Source organism: Neolamprologus brichardi, chromosome 9, assembly GCF_056152115.1.
Source record: "Neolamprologus brichardi isolate AB-2024 chromosome 9, ASM5615211v1, whole genome shotgun sequence".
NCBI classification, from domain to species: Eukaryota; Metazoa; Chordata; class Actinopteri; order Cichliformes; family Cichlidae; genus Neolamprologus; species Neolamprologus brichardi.
This window is the reverse complement of record NC_142112.1, coordinates 2136432-2160563: the sequence shown is the minus strand read 5'-3', so window position 1 is coordinate 2160563 and position 24132 is coordinate 2136432.

The following is a 24132-nucleotide window of genomic DNA, read 5'->3' as shown; positions in this document are numbered from 1 at the left end:
AAGATAGGGCACACTTGTCCCTGACCCACCTGTTTCCCTAAATATGTCACCAATGAAGCCCAAAACTGAAAGACAAAACTGCTCCTGTAAGGAAAGCTCACTGTTGTTATACACGTGAGGTGGATAGCTCCAGGTGAGAGGACATTTAAATCTTACACTTGTTCTCCTGCATTTTGGAGGCTTCCAGGAACAAATCACAGCGTTCATTGTTGTATACTCTCTGTAACTGTCTTGAGGGCAGGGCCCATTTTTTCCTTTTTTTTGGGTTTTTTTTTTATTTTTATTTTCCCTTTCGCTCTGTTCCAGTTGTCTGAATGGCAGCATTTCTCAATTTTTGTTTGTATTTGCTTTTACACATGAAACTGGAACTACGACTGGCATTTTCAGTTTAATTCAGTTGGAGTGTTGAATACTTCTAAGAATGCTGAGTTATCACAATATGATCAGTGCTGGAATGTTTGACAGTCACTGTATCTGTTTTTTCTGCAGCTCTTGAATGAAGGTTTTGACATGCAAGTTTTTTTTTGTTTTTTTTAGTAATTAGAGTAAAATGGGTACTGTTAATAGGAAGGTGTTTGGTGATAGAATGTTATTGGTAACTAACATTACATCAAATTGTTTACAGTTTATAATTGTTGTTTAAATGAATCTTGACATCGGAGGCCTTACGCAGAATGTTTTGCATTGTTCTCTTCCAAAATGGTTCAAAAGAAAAGCTCAAATTTTTATGCTGTGATTGATTCGACAAACCACTGAAAAACTGACATTACTTGACTGCTGATTTAGATTCCAGCAGAGCAGTGGTGTCGGTTTTTTTACCTACTGTCTCTACTGTGAAATTAGAGATTTTGTTTTGAAATGTTACTGTTCGTGGATACTGGCAACCATCTTGGAAGAAAACAATGGGGGTGTCCAAATTCATAGGCAGTCTCCTCCTGAGGCTGCATTTGTAGGCCGACTACGTCACAGCGATGCAACGGAGGCTGTCCAAATTCATAGACTCCTCCAAATGCAGCCGACAAATGCGTCCTCCTTTCCCCCAGATTTGAAGGATGGGTCGGGTGTGTCCTTCGTGGCCCAACCTATCCCAGAATTTATAGCTCAATTCCAGTTTCCAACAATGGCAGCAGCTGCTTTCTTTTGTGACCCAGAAAGATTCATATTAAAACTAACTTTTAACATATTTTCAGGTGAGAATGTAGCTGTGTAAAATATCTGCTCGGTTTATCAAGACATCACAATATTTGCAAAAGTGTTCCAATGTTTTCGGAGGCGTCTCTTACCCACCAACTCGATAGCTGACCGGGAGGTCAAAGGTCACTAGAGCCGGCGAGAACAGCAAACTCCCAGCACATTGTTTTCAAACCCCCCGCGGTCTTTTGCTACTCAGGTTAAGCATGATATATAAGTCACTTAGATAACTTAAAACACTGAAAATCCGAAAAGTAACATTTTATTTGTTTGTGAGTAAATCGGTTTGGCTGAGATTAAAGTTTTCAAACAGCTTAATAAACGTCAAACAGAAAACTGATTAAACAGAAGTGTGAGATCTGTGAGCCTCACGCCGAGGACATCAATGAGCTTACTGAGTGTATCACAGACTACATAACTTTCTGCACCAATTCCATTGTTCCAGCTCAGACTGTTCATTGTTACCCAAATAACAAGCCGTGGGTGACTAAGGACATCAAAGCCCTCCTCAATGACAAGAAGAGGGCTTTCAGAGGAGGCAATAAAGAGGAGGTGAGGAAGGTCAAGGTGTTGCTAAAGGACAAGATCAGAGAGGCTCAGGACAATTACAGGAGGAAGCTGGAGTGGAAACTCCAGCAGAACAGCATGAGAGAGGTGTGGAGGGGCATGAAGACCATCACTGGATTCAGGCCAACCAGCAGCAGGGGAGCTGAGGGAGGTGAGAACAGAGCTAACGAGTTGAATCTGGTTTTCAATAGATTCGACACCACAGTGTCTGCTCCCACCCCCACAACCTCACCTGTAGTCAGTCTGGAACCCAGAGCCACACCACTGTGCCAGCCTCTCTCTTCACATGGCGCTGTTGCCTCCTGTGAGAGTCCTGACACCCCCACCCATCACCTTCACTCAACACCAGGTTGAGATGCAAATGAGGAGACTTCACTCAGGCAAGTCTGCTGGACCAGATGGAGTGAGTCCCCTCGTCTTCAAGACCTGTGCCTCCCAGCTGTGTGGAGTCTTTCATAAACTGTTTATGCTGAGTCTGCAGAGGGTACCAGTGATGTGGAAGACATCATGCCTCGTCCCTGTACCAAAGACGCCACATCCCAGTGGCCCCCAGGATTACAGGCCCGTGGCACTGACCTCCCACATCATGAAGACCCTGGAAAGGCTCATCCTGGACCAGCTGTGACCCAGAGTAAGACCACATCTGGATCCCCTTCAGTTCGCTTATCAGCCTCGTCTCGGAACTGAGGACGTCATCATCTACCTGCTCAATCGTGTTTACACCCATCTGGACCAGCCGGCGAGCACTGTGAGGGTCATGTTTTTTGAATTTTCTAGTGCTTTCAACACCATCAGGCCGACCCTCCTGGGTGATAAGTTAGCAGCGATGCAGGTGGATGCTTCTCTGGTGTCCTGGATTGTTGATTACCTGACAGGAAGACCACAATATGTACGTCTCCCACAGTGTGTCTGACAAAGTAATCAGCAACACAGGGGCACCACAGGGGACTGTCCTCTCCCCTTCCTCTTCACCCTCTACACCACAGACTTCAGCCACTGCACACAGACCTCCATCTTCAGAGGTTTCCTGATGACTCTGCGGTGGTTGGATGCATCAGCAGGGATGATGAGACAGAGCACCGGGCTGTGGTCGACTCCTTTGTCACGTGGTGTGAGCAGAATCATCTGCAGCTCAACGTGGCAAAGACCAAGGAACTGATCGTGGACTTCAGGAAGACCAGGAAACACTTGACCCCTGTTTCAATCCAGGGGGTCAGTGTGGACATTGTGGAGGACTATAAATACCTTGGAGTTCACATTGACAATAAACTGGACTGGGCTAAAAACACCACAGCACTTTACAGGAAGGGCCAGAGTCGTCTCTATTTTTGGAGGCGACTGAGGTCCTTCAACATCTGCCAGAAAATGCTCAGGATTTTCTATAAGTCTGTTGTGGCCAGTGCGATCCTCTGTGCTGTTGCATGCTGGGGGAGCAGGCTGAGGGTCGCAGATGCCAACAGACTCGATAAACTGATCTGTAAGGCCAGCCCACTCCATGACATGCTGGTCAGTCACAGGAGCTCGTTCAGTGAGAGACTGAGATTACCCATAATGCACCACTGAACAACACAGGAAATCTTTCCTGCCTGTGGCTCCCCGTACAACGCATCCACTCAACACACTGGTTATTGCTACACATGTTTCTTTTCCAGCTATTTATTAATAAGTGATGTATGTATGTATGTTGGTTTATAATGGAGCACTGTAACAAAAAAAATTCCCCCAGGGATCAATAAAGTATTCTGATTTCTGAGATGGTCGAGAGTTTACTCCAGGGTCCTGTTATATTTTAGATAGCAAGGAGCAGATGGCAGAGTTTATTAAACTCCACCGAGAAAGCTGGTGACGCAAATTTGAATGCTAGATCGTCCAATTTCACAGCCTCGCACTTCCGGCGTACCTGGCCTTCAGAGTTCCCGGCTCACGTACACCGTAAAGGCCGGGTCCTCAGGAGGATGCAACCTATGAATTTGGACACGGCTAATATAATCTGTTATAAAGCCTCTATTGGATAATTGTTTATTTAGTACTAGAATATAATACCAACATGTCGTATGAAGATAGCATGTAGTATTTAAGTGACAAAGTATTATTGGGGTAGAAATTTTTGAATAGTGTTGGAATAAAGTCAGAAAATATTCCAAGAGCTCAAATTATTTCATTAAAACATGTTTCAGTCTCATTTTATCAACACAAAATGCTCAGGTTTATTGAATATGAATAAGTTGTGTGAATGTAACTCAGCTGTTTGAGTTGCAGCCAAAGCAACTGTCTGCAGCCAATGTCCACTATTGAATTCATTAAATCCAACATGTTCACTGTTTCAGTGTATTTTGCCTTGAGTGCAGTTTGTATGTTAGAAAAATGGTTCTTTCATAGGAATATAATGAATGTTTTTTAAATACATTTTAAAGTCAGCACTTTGTTTGAACAAAGAAACATTGTTAAAGTCAGCAGCACTGTTTCAGACATTTCAATGCTCCATAAAGCAGTTTTAAGTCTTCAGCTATTCATGTGGACAATCGCTGATGAGCAACCAAATCTTTCAGAAAAATGCTCGACTTCGTGTGGATTTAAGCAAGTTCAAATGCGTGTTAGTCATTGTTATTGCTGTCAAACATTCCACACAATTATTTGAATGCAACATTAAGCAGACAACGTAGGGGAAAAATCATCCAAACAACAATAACAGGACCTGGCCTGTTCACACGGGCTGCACTGTCACACTTCAGCAGTTCATTTATTTAACTGCCAAATTAGACTGATTCATTCTGCTTTTTGGAGAGTGAGACGGGTCAGAAAAGAGAACCGTGGTTGGCTCATTATCTCTCCAGTTGCATGTTTACTCTTCTAAATACACCTAATTGGGAGACCAAAGTGTCAGCGACTACCTCTACCCATTGCTGAGAGGGTAGTCAACCACACATCTGCTTACTGGCTCACTAATTTGATCCAACTTAACTGTCTCTTCGTGTCTCCATGTTAGCTGTCAGTGCACTTGGGTGTGACTTGGAAAAAGGAGGACGCTTGGGTACATGCTGTAAAAATTGTTTTTTTTTAAACCAGAAATAAAAACAAAGCTTGAAAGAAAGATTTTGGCATTTATAGATAATATTTCATCCTGGAAAGTGAAAAAGTGTCAGTTTTTGTGTTTAGTAAAGAAAAATATCTCAATGAGAAAACTTAAACATGTAGAATCTTTGTATACAGTCCTTATTTATTTAGAGACACTAAGGACCTGTTAAATTGACAGCAGCGATATACAGACCCTTTCCAAAAAATTAGAATGCCATGGAAAAGTTTAATGTTCTGAATGTAATTATGGAAATAAATAAACTTCTATAGATTCAGGGCCCACAACTTAAACGATTTCCAGTACTTGTAATATTTGTACATAATTTGGGCTTCCAGCTCGTGAAACCCACAAAAACAAGATTTTAATAAATGAGAATACTGTGGACGTGGCTCCATGGGTGGGCTAGGTTTCACAGTGAACTCACCCAAAACCTTAGCTGATTGTGACCTACACCCGTTTTCACATCTTGCCTCGTGTGATTATGTAGAGGCTCATCAGGGAGTCCATTGTCTCTCTCTCCGGGGGAAACTCCCACAGGGCTTAAATCTGGGACTCTCCACCATTTGACCTTAGAACTGAAGAAGCTTCTCGGATGAGCGGTGAAACGTCTTCAAGCAACTTAAAGAAGTCCAGACGCTTTTCTTTCCAAGCTCCTTAGACCACAGTAAAATGAATGGTTACTTTGACCATAAGCCTCTCCTAACAGCTGTAAAAGTATGTGTGTGTTTTAAATTTACAGCTTTTTTCCTTTTAAACAAATTTAAAGTGAAACACTGCAAACCACAACACAATTAAATATAAATTAAATATAAAACAAAAAGAAGATGCACATTCTGTCATATGGACCTGCATGAATAAACTTTCTGAATCCTTTATCATCCGCAACTTTCTAATGTGACATTGTTGTCCCTGGCTCTCTCTCTCTCTCTCTCTCTCCCTCTAACTACCGCCCCTCCCCCCTCTGCCCAGCACAAAGCACAAGGCTCGCGTGCGGAGTGAAGCGGGAAAAAAGTGCGAGAGAGAGGGCGAGAGAAGGGGGGGGGGGAAAACGACAACAAAAAAACAAACAAACAGCGGCTTGCGATAAGGAGCCGGCTCCCGTCGTTCACATCAAAGATCCGGCTATAAGAGCCATTTCGTTCGCGACCGACACATCACTAACAACCAGCCACTCAAGCAAAAAAAAAAAAAAAAAAAAAATTTAAAAGATGGAAGCAACTCTGAAAGTCTCCGTGTGGTCGACAGCAGACACACATTATGCCCATATCGTGGTCTAAACCAACTAGAGATAGTCAAGGGTGGAACCTCTCAGATGCCCAAGGTACGATGTTCAGATGTTGAGATGTTCAGCTCAAAGCCTTTGAGGCACTTTTAATTTTGACTTTCTTGTTATTTTATATATCTTGAGATACCTTAAGTTTAATTTCAGTTCAGTGAAGCACTTTAAGCACAAGAACTTTTTCAGTACCATATTTTTCGGACTCTAAGACATAAATCCTTTCATTACCTCAAAAGTGGCTTCTGTATGAATTCTGGTTGTGCTTACTGACCTCGAACTGATTTTATGTGGTACACGGTGCTCAAATCTGTCAAATGTTTTAGTATGACTTTACTAAGCTATGAAGCCACACTGCGTTCACACCAACGCAATAGACGCGACCAGAGTGTCAGGTTTACGTGTAAAGTCAATGGAAGAGCAGCCAATCAGGAGCCTGGTGACGTGATGCTCTGACCTAGTTCAAAGGGGCAGGTCCAGCCAAAGCCCTTCATTCAATATGGAGGAAAGGCTCATCAAACCACCTGGAGCTTTACAACACCAGCTGCTTTCTCTACAGAGAATTTTAATATCCATCGATCCATTCGCTTCTGCTTCTCCTTTTCAGGGTCGCGGGGGGCGCTGGAGCCTATCCCAGCTGTCATAGGGCGAGAGGCGGGGTACACCCTGGACAGGTCGCCAGTCTGTCGCAGGGCCAACACACAGGGACAGACAACCATTTGCACTCACATTCATACCTAGTGGCAATTTGGATTATCCAATTAACCAATTTTTAATATTATTTCAAATTTTTGTAATGACTAATGTCTCAGTTCTACTACACAGCAAATATTGGCACACAACTTGACACATGTAGAATTTATTTCATATTGTACTAATGAAAAAATGTACTACTATATGAACATAGTGAAGACCAATTGGTTAAGAGAATAAAGAGGTTAGTTTATTTTATTCTTTAGAGGTTTGTGGGTAAGTCACTGGGACTTCAAATGAGCATATATTAGCACATGTATTAATAAAGGACAACGGTATTAAACACTTTTACTAACCGCAGGCAGATGGACAGGCGCTCTGCAGGTGGGATTAATCACCTGTAGTTGGTGTCTAGGCGGGCGAAGCTTGGACCGACGCGGGACAGCAGCTCCTCAAACTAGGCGAGGGAAAGACGGTGGTACCACTGAAAGCGTCATCCAGACGCAGCTCCTGGAGCAAATGGTGAAACCCACCAAACTGCTCACGCTTCTGGAGGACCTGATAGACCCAGGTACGGCGAGGACGTCCTTAACACCGCTGCTCTGCTCTCCACAGTAAATAGAGAAGGGAAACTCTCTCTTCAAACGCTAGATCGACAGCTGCCATCATGCAAACATACCATCTGGCACTACTAACTCCCACATTTCCGCTTCATGCGTGTGAAAATTACATATTTTGAAGAATTAGTCACGTGTTGAGGTGCAACTGCACGCGACCAGCTAGGGGCGTCTGGTGCTTTTTGGTCGCGTCTATCGCGTTCATGCACCGTAATATGTACCATGCTTCAACATAATATTACGGCATTGTGTGTGTGTGTGTGTATAAGGACCCTGTGACACACACACACGGTTCTTTATAGCCAGATGCCATGTTTATTTTGAATTTTGCCTTTGTTGTGACAGTCCACAGTCTGTACAGCTCCGGTCTCAGCTGTTCCCAGCCTTCCCTCCGTTCCTCTCCCGTCTCACTAAAAAAAGGGAAGGAAACCGTCATCAGACCAAACGCCATCAGCTGTGTTCTCACCTGCCTCTCCAGTACCGCCCCGTTGAGTTTGACGTATCTGATTGTTTGGTTTCACCTAATGCGCCTTAAGTTACTGTATTTTTCATACATGTCTTTCTTGTAGAACTGTGCTCCAAATAAAGAACTTTGTGTTGATAAGATTGTTAGCTAATCATTTACAAATCAAAAGTTGTCTGTATGGACAGAAATTTACAAAAAAAAAAAAGGAGAAAAAAAAGTGAACATGTAAAACTGCGGTGTTAAGCGATGCGTTTGAAAAATTTGGGTGCACATAACTTTTGTGGTGGTGCACCAGTGCAACCGTGGCAAAAAGTTAGTCTGGAGCTCTGAAGGGCATCCTAGAACAGAGCTGGCCCTCTGGATCAGCCTGATCAGTAGTGATGGGAATTCCGGCTCTTTAGGCTCGGCTCACTAAAAAGTTCCAGCTCTTTAGCTCGTTTTTTTTGTTGTTGTTGCTTTAATTAATTATCAAGAACAATATAAAATTATGCACAAAATGAATTACTAATGTTATATATATATATATATATATATATATATATATATATATACACACACACACTTTTATTTATTCACTCCAAATAAAATATAAAAAATAAAAAAATACATAAAATAAAATACAAAAAACTGTGTAATAGAGTTGTGTTGGTTTAGGTGGTTGTGGTGGTGTACTGCAAGATGCTGTAGATGCAGTATCAACAGTTGCAGTAGACAGACTGGCACCTTCATTAATATCACACTCGTTTTATCTTCCCATTGCACTGATGGGTGGACAGTTCTCAGGTGCCTGTGCAGGTTGTTTGCGGAGCCGGCTCTATATGATATCCTTTTCTTGCAGACTCACTCTGCCTTTGTGTTGTCAATAAAATTGAAATGATTTCAGATTTTGCTTCTTTTCTTGATGTCTCTCATTTTCTTAGCTATACCTTTCTAAAGTGTCAATGTTGTTTCTTGTTGTTGGCCCTGTCTCTCTCTCCCTCCTGCTCTGTTCCTGTGCTACTGCACAAAGGGGGGAGGAAATAAAAACAAACAAAATAAAAAACACCCGTTGTTCACATCAAAGAACCGGCTCTAAGAGGTGTTTCGTTTGCAACCTACTAATCACTACTGTTCAGTCTCCTCCTGCCCCAGCAGACCACACCGTAAAAGATGCTGAGGCCACCACAGAGTCATAGAAGGTCTTCAGGAGTGGACTCACCTCATAGTAAGAAAGTTCCTGGTTCTAATCTGTGTGGTTTACATCAGCGGTCTCCAACCTTTTTTTGCACCACGGACCGGTTTATGCCCGACAATATTTTCACCGACCGGCCTTTAAGGTGTCGCGGATAAATACTGAAAAAAAGAAGATTTATTCATAACACACGTGAAAAGACCCAGGAAAACCGAGTAAACGATAACAAAATAACGCTGAAAACCGATAAAACCCTGAAAACTATACATTTCACACCTGAGCCTCAACTCTCGCGGCCCGGTACCAAACGACTCACGGACCGGTCCGAGGCCCGGGGTTGGGGACCGCTGGTTTACATAATCCCTCTGTACCTGTAGTTCTACACAATGGACTATGGGAGGAAGCCAAATACTCTGAGTACTCTGTCTCCTCCCACAGTCCAAGAACCCGCACGTTTGGATAATCATCCTAAACTGGCCATTCGTCTGAAGCAGATAATGGTTTAAATTGTGTCAGGGGTTGGTTTGTAATCCAAAATGCTTTGAGTGATCAGGAAGAGTTAAACTGTAAAAACCAGTATAGTGCATTACCTTGATTGCACCCTTTTGAAATCACTGAATTATAAAAACATAACATTTTAAACAAGAAAGCATTTGTGTAACTTAGTTGAGTAAACAATAAAAGAAATGATACTGAAATAACCAAAGCAAAGGATGCAGGTTGACTAATTCTGCTAATGGAATGAAATTCTTTATGAAAACCATTTAACACCCACTCATGTACACAAAGAAAATGAAGGATGCTCAAAAGCATGTTAATAACCAGCATACAGCGTGTATACAGTATATGTGTATCCAGTTGGCTGGCTGATTAAAAACTCATTTAATGTAAAACCAAGTGTGTGGGCGCAAGAACAGTACAGCGTTGTAGATATTTAACTAAAACCATTTATTTAGTTCTTTATCTGACGAATCTGGACAGACATGGGGACATGACAAAAAGTTAGTGAAATATGATTTATCAAGAACTAAACCAAATTTAATCTAAATAGGGAACATTTGAACTGCGTAGAGGTACAAAGTTTAATAAATTAGCTTCAGAATAAATCATTTATTACCCCCACAAACACTTTGTAACACCAGATTTCACATTATAAGCTGCATTCATTGTGAATAGCAAAATGGAAAAAACCGTATGCTTAAGATCATACATGCCTGAACCACAGCCATGTTTGTCATGTATATTCATGACAAATCCTCCTAAATGTTCCAAAACCACAAACTCTGGAGACGAACAGATCAGTGGTTTTAATTAGGGTGAATCAAAGGAGCCATGTCCCTGTATTCAGATGGACAACTTATGATTATAAACTTTATCATCACAATTTCATTCTTGTGTTTGGTTTAATGTTTGCTCAATTTTCATCCTTCTTTTATAGAAGAGCATAGACAGTAATGGAACTGTGTGGTTAGGAGAAACACGGGAAATGGTCTCAAACACTGACCCAGCTGTGTGAGCCCAAATTGTGAGCTACAGTAGATGGATTTTTTGCTTAGCCACATGAGCTATTGCAGCTCTAGTTGGACATTTTAACATGGAAGTCTGAGGGAAGTGATTCACTTTTTGTCACCCCAAATAAAAAATACAAAAAAAAAAAAAAACACTGAATATTAATAAACTTAAAACATAAACACAGAGTCACAGACTTGGGACCATAACACTTTGTCTCATTTTTTTAGCTTCACAGGTGATGGCTTCACCATTTGCCCAGATTTTTTTTATTGACTTGAACCTTTCTATTAAAGTATAATCAAATTATTTAAGTTTAATGTCATTGCTATAAAATCCTAAGTAAATTCCACTAATTTGTCACAAAAGTAACACGCACAGTTAAATGACCAAAAACTACAAAGTTCTGGTCATGGGCAGTGCCTGTGTTCGTGTCAGGGTTGATTGAAGGAACCCAAATGCAGAAAGCTCTTAATGGAAAAGTGTTTATTTACATAAAGCTATAAAACGGTGCCAACAATCCACAATGTGTTCCCAATTCCCAGGCCGGGATTCCTCTCCTTGATATGTGGTGAAGTTGTGTCCTCCTATGTACAGTGTGCTGCTCCCGCCACACGTTTCCACATTTGACCTAGAAACACAAAATGCCACATTTAGTACAGTCCTATCCACCAAACACCGACAAAAACAGTTAAACCATTACACAGGAGCTAACAGAAACCACAATCATGGAGCTGACAAACTAACAGTGTTCCTAGTGTAACAATCCCACGCCAACTGCTGCTCCACTGCTCTCTTAAGTACGGCTCCTTGATTAGGCAGATCGGCAACAGGTGAGTGATTAATCCCAGGTGTGGCTGGCTCACAGGCGGGAGATTCTCCAGGCCTGGTGTGACTCACACACACACAGGGAAGCGAGGGACCAGGAGCAGATCAAATATTCATCAAATCAAAAAATAACACATGATCCCTGGGCCACAGACCCATGACAGTTCGTTTATTTAGCTGTGAAGGATGTCTTTTTCCTTTGCGCCTTCAGTCTCACGTCAGATGCTGGACCATTTGTGGGAACAGTAAGTATTATCTCCATTTTCATTCACGTGTTTTATTTGCCCATAAAAACGTATAAAGAAGCCAAACGTAAATACAAAATGGAAAAGAGGCCTCAATTAATTAAAGTGATCCTCTTTAAGTCTTCATATTTTGTCATGCATTACTGCAGCATGTTAAGGTAAACGTGAAGAGCCGCATGGACAGAGTCATTCTTTTGCATTTGAAGAAGACTAACTTTGTCAGCTTTTAATGTTTTACTACTCCAAGGTGTTTATCATGACATGAATAGTTTGTAAGTTCGAGCGGCTGTAAGTTAATGTTTCTCAACATTAAAAGCTCCACTGGAGGAGCTGATTGAGACTGCTGGTGTAAAAAGGTAAGCAAGTAATTATATAGCACTTTTCATAGATACAAATCACAAAGTCCTTTACAACACAAGAAATGGAAATATAACACAATGTAACAGTAAATAAAACTAATGTAAAACAATAAAAACAACATAAGAAGAAAGTAATCAAATGCTTTTCTAAATAAAAATGTCTTCAGTTGTTTTTTTTTTGTTTTTTTTAAAAGAATCAATGGAGTGCAATAGAGGTGGGAATCACCATACATCCCACGATACGATATTATCACAATACTTAACTCACGATACGATATTATTGTAATTTTTAAAAATATTTTGCGATATTCAGATTCTGTACATAAAGGTAAACTTTATCAATATTCATTTTCTCTAATATCAAAGTCTCACACTCAGTCTTTCTCTCATTTCAGTTTGATTGTTGACAAACTGAACGGTTTGTATTACAGTCTAGTCCAACTTAACTGAATCAACCATCTGGTACAATTATAGCTATTCTGAACTATGCAGTTTATGAAAACTATGCAGCCCCTTCAGCAACTGAAGAATTTGAAAGTAAATTAAAACAAAATATAATTTTACATTAAATAAAAAAGTTTTAAACTTAATTAAAATAAAACATGTCTTAAATTAAAATAAGTAAACTGTCATGTTTATTGCTGCCATAAACAAGTTGAACACATTTGGACAGTGAAGGAATGTCAGGATTCTTGCTCAGAAAAAGGATCAACATGCTCTGAAGTCAGAGCACAAAAACCTTTTTTGTAACAAAATATCGATTTCTGCTGTCCCTGTATCGATACATTATTAGCAAACAAAATACCACCATACTACACAGTATCCATTTTTTTCCCCCACCCCTACCATGCAGTATAGAGACCGTGGAAAAGACTTCCACAACCGTGGTGCCACTGCCTAAAAGGCCCGATCACCACGGGTTTTTAAACAAGTGTGCGGTACCACCACCAGCCTCTGATCTAATGACCTTAAAGCTCGAGAAGATGAATGCCGTGTCAGCAGGTCAGATAAATATTGGGGAGCTTGACCATGTAGGGCCCTAAAGGTTAGAACTCAAATTTTAAAATGAAACCTAAAACTTACAGGCAACCAGTGAAGGGAGGCTAAACTGGAGTAATATGAGATCTTCTCTTGGTGGCTGTTAAGAGATGTGCTGCAGCATTCTGCACAGTCTGAAGACGATTTAAGGCTAATTTGTTGTTGTGTTGTTGAGCCTGATAAGGCTGCTACCCCCTTACGGGACCCAGTTCAGTGGTTGATAACTGACGGATGGTTTAACAGCAGTGGAAATAATTAGCTTTAATTTTCGTCTGCTAGACATCTGTTGGCTAGGCCACCATGTTTGCAACGGAGAAATCGAAACTGACTGTCTTTGACCCGCATTTCTCTCTTTTTTTTTTCCCCTCTCATTCGATTTCTTTATGAAGTGGCTGCTTGTGGTAAACACGATGTTTTACTATTAGCATTCCTGTGCTAAGAAGATGTGATTTGCCTTCTTTTGTTCTCTGTCAAGGTTGGACACATCTTAAATAGCTCAACCGGTGCCTGTCATGATTATGTGACAAGGTTAATCAAGTTAACATTAAATAACAGAATTACTGCGACCAGTTTACAGCGAGAAAAAGCCTGACACTCAACATGTTTGGAGGTAAAAACCAAAACGGTGTTCATTACTTAATATTTCTACAAATTTTTAGTCACAGTCATAAATCCAAACATTTTGGGCTTAAAGCTAACTCGCATAATACTTAAGGTTTACCAGTAAGCATGGTATTTTATTTGCTCTCAATCATAACCTTTCCTTTCTCCTCAAAGACAACCATCCAAATTTCTTGATGAGGAGCAGCTGTGCAGGACCTGGAACAAAGGCCACCAACTGATTTTAAAATACACGATAAATATTCAATAAATAATTAAACTTCCTTTGTGCAAATGTTCGTCATGTGCAAATCTATGCTTAAAGTGCAATGCTAAAGAAATTGCTTGTTAAGGTGCTCTTAACCCTACCATAGAACCAAGTCCGCCAGAGCTTATATTATATGTTTAAATGCTGTGGAGCCATTTTTGGGAGCATTTCAAGTTGATATACATCAATACAACCATTACAGCCTAAATTTTTATAATATGTCTGCATTAAGTTCATAGTAATTACATAAATTGCAAAAAAGTGCAATAAACTACAAAAAAAATTAAAATTGTTTTTGTTTTTTAACATATATTTCTAGTTAGAGAAATTTAAGAGGCTTATCCCTCAAAACTGTAAATACAAAAAAGTTGCACAAAATAGTTTCCCACCACAGGAAATTTATTTTGAGTGTCTTCATAGTTTTATTTTTGAAATACACCAATTTTTATACACTGCAGGAAAAACTAAAATAAATATTATAGTGCAAATTTGCAAAAAAGCATCTGCATCAAAATAAACTATTTCCAGCAGTGCAATATGAGTCCTAAGCATCCCAGAAACGACACAGAAAGTCATAAAGTCAAACATAACTTTTAAAAACACCAGTATAGGCTCATGAGGCCCTGATGGTAAAAAAACTACATTTCTGCAAAATTACGTCACTTCCGGTTTCGGGCAGGTCATGGCGGACATGCGATAGTTCACGCTGATGGACGTAGGAAGTGTTATGAACAGTTGATCGGATCGGCAAAGCGTGTTTCTGGAATATTATGTTTTTGTTGCTGCAAGTGCTTTTTATGCAGTTTTTGCAAAGCTATATGTGGAAGGAAACTGTGACCGAGGACAAGCTGATGGCATAAGATGTAAGTACAACTCCTCCGGTTTCATATGCAAAAAAAACTATTGCGCTAGCTCACGTTGTTGCAGAGCTACCGGGATTTAAAAATAGTTACGCAAAACGGAGCATGCCCGCTCTGACCGGTTTTAAAGGGTTAATAAAGTGAAAGGTGTGCTTCTAAAGTGCTATAGAAATGAAAATATGAATAACTGTACTAAGGGAGTCCTCTTCTTTACATTTCCTCCCCTGTCTCTTAAGCACAGAGTGCTTCAGTCCTCTGTCATCCTAGATAAACAGTCAGCAACCACATTTGACTTCCCTAGCCTGTACTAGACCGTAAAGTCATAAGGCTGCAGAGACGGGTACCATCCTTTGTCAAGATGACTTATGCCTTTGTCTACCAGCTCTGATTGGCAAGAAGTGTTTCACTTTAGGCTAAACCAGTCTTTTAGGTCCTTTAATTACACATTTGCTGACAAACAGACAAATCTCAAATTATTGTAAGGAAATTTTCAGCCAAAGGGACCATTGGTGGCAAAGGCTCATGAGAATTGGTGTCTAATAAGGCTCCTTCCATTTCTTAATGGCCACTATATCCCTGAAGGTAACAACACTTGGGGAACTCTCATGCTTCTCAAAGACATTGTTGAGCTTGTTGTGGCACCAGGGCATACTGAAGAGACACTGAATTTCCTGAACTGCAAGATATCACATGCTACAATTCACATTTCCAGAGTTGCTAAATACCTGTCCGTTTTCCCCAGATGGCTGTGCAGCAGAAATTTACCACAAGGATTATAGTCACTGAGGGAGATGTTAGAAAGATGACCACGGAAACAAGACCGGACACATTTGATTTGCTTGGTTCGCTACGATTTCACCCTACAACACCAGGATCCAGAATTTAACAATGAATTCTGTAACCTCACATATCTCTGAGCTTCCTGAGAAACCAACCATCAAAATAATCACAACAATTCCAACAATTGTCTAGTGGCACCGTCAGCCTGGGAGACACCGAGATCTTGTCTGTCTCCTCTGAAAGAAGCTCTCAGTGGCCAGAGGAATTTGAAATTCCCAAATTTCCCAAAGTCTTCTGCTATATTTGCTGCTGTATCTCAGGGATAGAAATTGTCTTGAGGTTATAAAAGAGATGAAACACGATATACAGAAGCCATGTATTCATTCAAAGCATACCCAACAAGGGAAGAGTTTGAAGCAGTTGCAAAAAGCCTTAGTACAAGCACACCCATGCCTTAAAGAATCAGGGCCATCCTGTGGATGGGATGGCTGAAAGAATAGTCTCAGGTTCAAATGAGGAACTGTAGAACACAAATGTGCCAGCTGGGCCGACTTGATGTTGCTTTGAATGGTGGTAAACGTAGAAGGTACTCCACAAGTGGTGACCCTCCCAACAAAGCCATTAAGAAGCCAAAGAAAGAGGAAATGAATTCAAGGCCCAATTGTCCAGAATGAATGGATGACCACAACCTGGAGGAAGCTCATCATGTCATGATCCTGGGCCGTGTTGGCCCAGCATTCTTAGTTTTTTTGTGTTTTGTTCTTTATTTATGCCCTGGTTCTAGGTTGTTCTGTTAAGATGCTCCTTATTTGATTACCCCCTGTGTGCCCCTCTGTGTATCTGTGAGCCCTCGTTTCCCCTCCTTGTGTTTTCCCCGTGCTCTCTCTCCCCTAGTCTAGTTTGCGTCTGTGCTACTTCCTGTTTTACTTTGAAGGTCTGTGTCTCATGTGAGTGTATCCTACTTTGCTCCCTTGTCTTGTCAGTTCTGGTTTCTCCCTGTGTGTGTTTTGTTAGATTCTTCTCAGTTTAGGTTTTGTAGACGTTCTTTGTTCAGCAATCAAAGCTGCCATTTTGAGTTCAATCCCGTTTCTAGTGAGTTTGCGTTTGGGTCCAATTCCTGCCTGCACACAGCTGAAACATGACACATCGGGTTTCATTGGGGGTCATTGGTCATCTAGTTATCCAGTATTTGCTATGTTTGTGTGTTGTTTGGCTTTTTTGTGTTCCTCTAGTGATATAATAGTAATTATATCACTTTTTAACATAATGCTCTACCCGTTGCTAAGCAGATTTTGGCCAAACAATTTCATAATGTTTGTAGTTAATTTTATACTCAGAAGAGGCTGTTAAAAACAATTTAAACTATTGAAAACTCAACATTAGGTATTTTGCCTGAAGCTATAACCTCCAGGTCATTTTGCCTGCTTTGGTAGCAACAATTACAAGGATTCAGTTTTGTTCAGGTTTGGAGTATCTTCAATTGTGGCCTTTTTTTTTGTTTTGTTTTTTTACAGTTTTTCTTTCTCTGCTGGGATTCATGTGCCAATAAAGGTTTATAGCCAGTAAAAACACTAAGCAAACCACATACTGTTAGGTGTACAAAGTCAGTATGTCATTATTAAGAATCCTTTCTGCAACATTTGTGAGTTTTAGAGTTTTTAGAGCCTGGGACTTAACAACATTTTAGAGATTCTTTTTAAAGTAGCTATACTGATATCCCTTTCTAGAGTATTTACATGTTGTATGTATGAAGAATTACACCTAGCTAAAATGTTGAATTTTGATCAAAAGTAAGCTATGGTTTTTGTGAAAATGTAAAAGCAAAAACGTGTCCATAGACTTATGGACGAAATATGTAGCATAACTATTGCAAAAATTGTGTGTACTAATAAACAAAAGTAGTAAATTTGCACAAAAAAATAGCATAATTGTAGTTCTCATATTCACAATTATTGGCTACTGTACTGCATGTTTGCAGCATTGTGCTGGTGAATGGCCAATTAAAATCTGTATGTAAACCATGTTCAGCTCATAGTTCATGGTGGCTGAGAAATTTTAAAACAAAAACCATTAACTTGTTGGTCAGAGGTAACGTAACTTGCAGTACTGTAAGTATTACGCAGGCATGTGTTCGTAAGACAGTTTGTAGTGAAGAGAAAAATCTGTTAATTTAAAAAGCACGTCATGTTCCCTGACTCCAACTGCTGAAAGAAAAAACTTGCAAATACAAATAAAAAATAAATGTGATTATTTTGTTATTTTATTTTGTTTTGCTTTTCTTGTTTAAATTTCTTGTGGAAAATAATAAATATTCTCACTCTGAACAGGTAGACTAAAAGTATTGTAATTGATGAGTTATATCAACTTAGATTGTACTTTACTGGAATGCAAGTTTCAAGTATATTAATTATAAAAAGAAACTGACTTTGTTAGATATTTTTATTTAAATCAACTTAAATAATTACACTGGACTTAATAGTTTAGGTATAGTAAACTGTTTTATTATACTGGACTTAAAATATTAAGTATAATAAATATCCAAAGAAATTGACATTGCAAAAGATTTTAAGTTGACTCAACTTGCAATTGAGTGTGTTGTGCGTAAAATAGTTATTCCGGTTGATGCAAAAGTTGAAGTTAAATATACAAGTTATCATCCCACATTACTTAATTTTTTTACAAAAACTTAAAACATTAGAAAAATGTTTTAAGTAAATTTTGAAAATCCTAGCCCTGTTCCCAGTATTCCTGTTCTGCCTCTTGTTTTGTGACAACTATGATAGATTCCATGCCAAGAAATTAGACTTAAAACATTAGAAAAATGTTTTAAGTAAACTCAACTTCTGAGCTGAGAGTGCTGGCCTCGAGTTATAATAAATATATACAAGAGAAATGCACAAAATAACTAAAGGAACACTGGGCCTCATTGACTAGCTGTGCATATGAACAAATCTGTGTCTAAATGTTGCATACTATTCAGAGATTTGTCTTTATTTTTATATCTGAATTTTGTTCATACTGTACAAACAGATTTAACCCTTTCAGGCTCAAATTAAACTTTTTGTTGCTAATGCACAACCAAGTCCTGCAGTGGTACTTCTGAGTAAAGAAAACTCATAAAATACAGTGGGGCAAAAAAGTATTTAGTCAGCCACCGATTGTGCAAGTTCCCCCACTTAAAATGATGACAGAGGTCAGTAATTTGCACCAGAGGTACACTTCAACTGTGAGAGACAGAATGTGAAAAAAAAATCCATGAATTCACATGGTAGGATTTGTAAAGAATTTATTCGTAAATCAGGGTGGAAAATAAGTATTTGGTCAATAACAAAAATACAACTCAATACTTTGTAACATAACCTTTGTTGGCAATAACAGAGGTCAAATGTTTACTATAGGTCTTTACCAGGTTTGCACACACAGTAGCTGGTATTTTGGCCCATTCCTCCATGCAGATCTTCTCAAGAGCAGTGATGTTTTGGGGCTGTCGCCGAGCAACACGGACTTTCAACTCCCGCCACAGATTTTCTATGGGGTTGAGGTCTGGAGACTGGCTAGGCCACTCCAGGACTTTCAAATGCTTCTTACGGAGCCACTCCTTTGTTGCCTGGGCGGTGTGTTTTGGATCATTGTCATGTTGGAAGACCCAGCCTCGTTTCATCTTCAAAGTTCTCACTGATGGAAGGAGGTTTTGGCTCAAAATCTCACGATACTTGGCCCCATTCATTCTGTCCTTAACACGGATCAGTCGTCCTGTCCCCTTGGCAGAAAAACAGCCCCATAGCATGATGTTTCCACCCCCATGCTTCACAGTAGGTATGGTGTTCTTGGGATGCAACTCAGTATTCTTCTTCCTCCAAACACGACGAGTTGAGTTTATACCAAAAAGTTCTACTTTGGTTTCATCTGACCACATGACATTCTCCCAATCCTCTGCTGTATCATCCATGTGCTCTCTGGCAAACTTCAGACGGGCTTGGACATGCACTGGCTTCAGCAGCGGAACACGTCTGGCACTGCGGGATTTGATTCCCTGCCGTTGTAGTGTGTTACTGATGGTGACCTTTGTTACTTTGGTCCCAGCTCTCTGCAGGTCATTCACCAGGTCCCCCCGTGTGGTTCTGGGATCTTTGCTCACCGTTCTCATGATCATTTTGACCCTACGGGATGAGATCTTGCGTGGAGCCCCAGATCGAGGGAGATTATCAGTGGTCTTGTATGTCTTCCATTTTCTGATGATTGCTCCCACAGTTGATTTTTTTCACACCAAGCTGCTTGCCTATTGTAGATTCACTCTTCCCAGTCTGGTGCAGGTCTACAATTATTTTCCTGGTGTCCTTCGAAAGCTCTTAGGTCTTGGCCATGGCGGAGTTTGGAGTCTGACTGGTTAAGGCTGTGGACAGGTGTCTTTTATACAGATGATGAGGTCAAACAGGTGCCATTCATACAGGTAACGAGTGGGGGACAGAAAAGCTTCTTACAGAAGACGTTACAGGTCTGTGAGAGCCAGGGATTTTCCTTGTTTGAGGTGACCAAATACTTATTTTCCACCCTGATTTACGAATAAATTCTTTACAAATCCTACCATGTGAATTCATGGATGTTTTTTTTCACATTCTGTCTCTCACAGTTGAAGTGTACCTCTGGTGCAAATTACTGACCTCTGTCATCATTTTAAGTGGGGGAACTTGCACAATCGGTGGCTGACTAAATACTTTTTTGCCCCACTGTATGTATGTGGGGTAATCAGGTTGTTAGTTTTTAACTGTTGCAAATCTGCAACGCCTGCCTGGAGATGGTTAAAACTGCCTCAGATTGTGCTTGCAACAAAAGATGAAGTCCTAACTGGATGCCGCGACTTACTAATTTCTTGGCATGGGATCTATCCTAGTTGTCACAAGACAAGAGTCAGAACAGGAATACTGGGAACAGGGCTAGGATTTTCTGTATCCAGATGAAGTGTTTAGGGAAAGGATAAAACAAACTAATGTGGAAGGTCTGAAAGTTAAGGGCGAACAACAGCTACATCTGACAGACAATATCTATCTTAATTTATCACCACCACTAACATTAGAGCATACACACACATCTACACATACACAGATGCATGCGCTGTTACCTCCAGTGCTCTGACACATAATTATTTAGTTTCCCACAGGGACACTTTGTCACTCGTTGAAATAGAAGCAGAGCAAGTGTGTGTGTGTGTGTGTGTGTGTTTGTCTTTCCTTCTGTCTAGGTTTCAGTTTTACCACTATGTGCCTCCTACACAGTGTGCTGCTTTCCTTTTACTAGCCAGCTTTGTTTTGTTTGTGTGTTTGTTTTTTCACAGAATCTATAAAGTATAGATGAAGTGATTGGATTGTGTTTTCTGTTGCAGAGAAAGTCACCATGTAACTACGAATTTTAATTATTTCAGTCAAAGTAAATCAGTGTGTGGTGAAACTCCCGCAAGAATCACATTTTCAGAAAACACGATTACTCTAGAGCAGGGCGTCTACCAGGGAAAAGGTTGGTCGATTCTTGGCTCTATCCTTGGGCAAATGACTGAACCCTGAATTGCTCCTGATGCACTTTGATGTAGAAAAAGTGTTTGTATGAATTTGTGTGAATGGGTGAATGACACATGTGTAAAATCCTTTGAGTGCCCAAGTAGAGTAGCACTGTGTAAACCAGTCCATTCATTTCATAAGTGGTCATAATGAAAGTTTTAATATAGCATTCCAACTCAAATGTTTGCTCTGTCCAATTTCAAAGACATGTTATACTGCTACTACTGTTTTTACTACTTAGTAATGTAACATTGTCAGCGGTAGTATATTGGTGTATATGGTTTATATTGTATTGTATCGTAAGATCATACTGTAAGATGAAGTCACTATCCTTTGTTGTTGTCATGGTCCTGGGTAATTTTGACCCAGCGTTTTGTGTTTCCTTGGATTTAATTTTGTGTTTATTCTGATTTTGTATTAGTTTAGTTTGTATTAGTTTTTCAGCTCAGTTAGCTGCCCAGCCACAAGCCCAGTCATCCTTTCTTTCACTTGCTCAGTTTCCTGTGTCCCCGCTAGTGCAGTCTCCAACTTCACCACCATTATCGTCTCCACCTTTATTTCAGTCGCCCTCAGCTCAGCCACCTATTCAGCTGTCATCTTCACCTACTTCTCCTGTACAACAAGGTAGGTCAATTCAACCCGAAAGAAACTGTTTTTTTTTTTTGGTTTATTCCAAGCAGAGAGACAGACCTAATAATAATGTAAACATTCCTCAAGAGCTGGCCAGTTCTGAGACTGTGACCCACTCCAGGACCTCCCCAGAGGCTGAGTTCAGCCCTCAGCCCACTCTGGTCCACTGGAGGCTAAGAACCCAGCTGAGGACTGCACCCAGCTGTCGCTGCCTGAGCAGAGTCAGCGCTCCGCGCAGCTGCAGTCTGCTTTGTGTTTGCAAGAGGCCCATGTGCCTGCTGGTTCTGTTTTGTCTCCGACAGAGGAGCCCATCAAGCCTCATGCCACATCAGCTGAGGGGCCCGAGGAGCCCATCCTCCACCACCTGCCACTGCCTCCCGCATGGCTGACCCCCTGAACTGTTTCACTCTGGGCTCCTGTGCTGGAAACCTCCAGGCCGGCCACCAGAACTAAGTGAACTGTTAGGCTGTCAGCCACCGGGCCGGCCCCCTGACCTGTGTTTTGGACTCTGTCTCTCAAGCCCCAGTCTGTGTGTAGTGACCATTTTGTTTGGGATTCTGGGGCTTCCGTTTTGGTCCTGATCCGGTCCTGGTCCGGCCAGTTGATAAAAACATTGCCATCATCAGTGGCCAGCAAGCGCTTGGATCTGACCATATGACTGCAACCATTGTGGTGGAAGGAACAGAAATCCTGAAGGGAGAGGATATCCCATGTTGCTGTGCTCTACTCATGGGCATAATATATGCTTTGAATCCGATGACGATATTGATTGTTTCAAAAACTGTTTTGAAACCTGTATGTGTAAAATTGATTTAAAGGGTGGTTACAGAAGAAAGATGAAAGACTGAGAAGATTGAAATGCATAAAACGTGAACATGTACTGAACACTTTCTTGGAAGTAGTAGTTTTGCAAAATACTCTTTAAATGGAGTTAACATTTTAGAGATTTAACATATTTGTTTCTCTGGTGTTAAATACTTAAATTAAATAAATGTAATTACTGTAATTTATTGCATGACACATTAAAAGTACTTTAAAATAATGTGTAAAAAAGTGTTGGAGGAACATAATTTTATGAGTAAACAGCTCAAAAACATGGTTTGTAAGCTACCAATTATTAAGTAAGGGGTAATTCAAATTACTTTTGATTGTAGAGGAAAAGATAATAATAATAATAATAATAATAATAATAATAATAATAATAATCATCATAATAATCATAATCCTCTGAAGGGAACTGAAGACTAGGAGATAGCCCCGTTCTTGGACAGCAACGTCTCGGGAGTCGTTGCGGTGGTTGCAGTCTCGCGTTTCTTATTGTTGTTGTTGAAGTTGTCATCTTGTCTTGCATTTTTATTGGAGGTTGCTGCACTGTTGGTGGCGCTGTCACTTGGTGTTCACTCGCTCTGCGGTAGAGTATCATTTCCTGTTCCTGCTCAAACACAGTGGTGTTTTTGCATAGCTTATCTGCTTAGCAATTTAATTAAAAACTGTTAGATACATTATTTTTTCATAGTATAATCTTTACGTGCCTCATCCGAAGCACATTCTCTGTATACTCACTACCTAACTTAAGTATTCACTCACTGTGTTTTTACTTTTTCGCTAGCTTAGCTTAGCTCGTAGCTGACTCGCTAGCACCATGGCTTCTTCATCTGTCCCTCCTGCACTTTTCTGCTCATTGTGTCAGATGTTTAGTTACTCCTCGGCCTCCTTTAGCAGTAATGATATCTGTAATAAATGTAACATATTTGCAGCTCTGGTGTCACGGTCCTGGGTCAGTGACCCAGTGTTTTGAGTTTCTTGTTCCTCTGAGTTTTTTGTATTATGTTCTTAGTTCTCTTTGTTGTCCCAGCTTATTCTTTAGTGTAGTGTCTTAGTTTGGTTTTCTTGTATTCTGTTTAGTTATCTGAGTATTTAGTAGCTGCCCTCTGTGTCTCTTTGTTGTTGGTATTGTCTGTGTTTCTTAGTTGCTCTGTCTCTCCTAGTCTAGTTTGCGTCTTCCTGTTTTACTTTGAAGGTCTGTGTCTCATGTGAGTGTATCCTACTTTGCTCCCTGTCTCGTCAGTTCTGATTTCTCCCAGCTGTGCTCTCCTTCTGTGTCTCATTCCCCTCGTTAATTCCCAGTGTATTTAAACCCTGTGTTTCTCTGAGTCAGTGTCGCGTCGTCCCTCTTGCTGTGTGGATCTCCCTGTGAGTTTTAGTTCATTGTTTCCCAGTTTAGTTTAGCTTACTTTGTATGCTCGTTTTTCTGTGACCAGCAAATAAAGCTGTGATTTTGAGTTCATCCCCTGAGTCTGAGTCATGCACTTTGAGTCCTCATCAGGATTACTGAATTGGAGACTCGGCTCCAACCTGTTCATGTGTCTAACCGTTTTCCCCACTCGGCGACACACCCGCCGGGGG